Source organism: Fragaria vesca, linkage group LG1, assembly GCF_000184155.1.
Source record: "Fragaria vesca subsp. vesca linkage group LG1, FraVesHawaii_1.0, whole genome shotgun sequence".
Lineage (NCBI taxonomy): Eukaryota > Viridiplantae > Streptophyta > Magnoliopsida > Rosales > Rosaceae > Fragaria > Fragaria vesca.
Genome location: NC_020491.1, coordinates 6,775,386 through 6,776,930, shown reverse-complemented (window position 1 = coordinate 6,776,930; position 1,545 = coordinate 6,775,386).

The following is a 1,545-nucleotide window of genomic DNA, read 5'->3' as shown; positions in this document are numbered from 1 at the left end:
GCTTCTCTCTTTCCCGGACGACAGCACAGGCTTCCAGGACGGTTTCTCTTCTTCCAAGACTGGTCAGCGACAAATTTTCCGGCCTGATTGAAGCTCTAGACGAAAAACACCATGATTGATCAAGGTTGGCCGGAAAACTTGTCGCTGACCAGTCCTGGAAGGAGAGAAGCCGTCCTGGAAGTCTGTGCTGTCGTCCGGGAAGGAGAGAAGCCGTCGCCGGCGTGAGACGGCAGAGAACGGACGACGTCCGCACTTTAAGCCGGAGTGCGGACGTCTGCTTCACATCCTCTCTGTATATATATATATATATACACACACACACATGGCCCTTCTAATGAGGAATCGCTATTTTTTGTTACTTTTAGGGATATGCCCATACCATTAGATCTGTTTTTTAATGGGCTTGAATGGCTGAGATTAAAATAAAAAACTTAACACTTATGTCAAACCTACATTGTTCAAGATCATTAAAAATAAATCAAACATTTGAATGACTTAACGATCACCAAATTTTCTGAAAATTTGCATAAGTGATCTACTCATATACACCTACAAACTGAACGATAAGGATGTGATTTAGTGATCGGAAAGTTTGTCAAATACCCTATCCCTAGAAATGAACAAAAAAAAAGGATCCCTCATTGGAAGAGCCATATATATATATTTATATATAGGGTCTTGATCAAGGGACACCTTATTTTACACATCTTTCTACACCAATTTTTAGCCATCAGATTTAAATAATTTTAATGGTCATGATTAATTTCATTTATGACGTGGCAAATGACATAGAAATAGTTTTCTTTTCTAAATAAAAAAAAAAGAAAATTAGAAGATGAAACGTCATCTTTTTCCTCTTCACACATAAAAGAAAACATATCATCATCCTCCCTCTAACTATATATTCTCCAATTAAAGTTGATTGCAAAACCCTATACGATCGATTGTTTAGAACTTCAAATGGAGACAAAAAAAAAACCAATAAAATCAATCTGCTTCATCTATCTATATATTACCCTATATATGTATATTCTAAACCTAGATCGAATGAATTATGATAGGTTATGCTTTTGGGTAAAAGAAAGAATGGGGCATATGGAAAGCCATTAAAGACCCAAGAAGAAGAACAGAGATATAAAAACTGCAATTGCTAATACTAATTTGATGGAATGAAAGGGGACCGGGGGATGATGGATTTAATGGTTCAACTCATGCAAAAATCAGAATTGATGCCAAAAGGAGATCGAGAGCAAGGCCTCTCATGAATATTTCCAGAAGAAGAAGACGTCCATCACAAGATGAAGACGTTTCGATCATCTTCATCTTCTTCTTTGTTTTTTCTTATAAATTTATATTTTATTTATTAAATTTATCTATTAATTTTGGTGTATTTTCTCACCAAAAACAATTGTTTCCATGTCATTTTGCCACATAAATGAAATTAATCATGGCCATTGAAATCACTTAAATCTAATGGTTAAAAATCAGTGTAAAAAGATGTGTAAAATAAGATGTCCCTTGATCCGAACCCTTATATATATATAT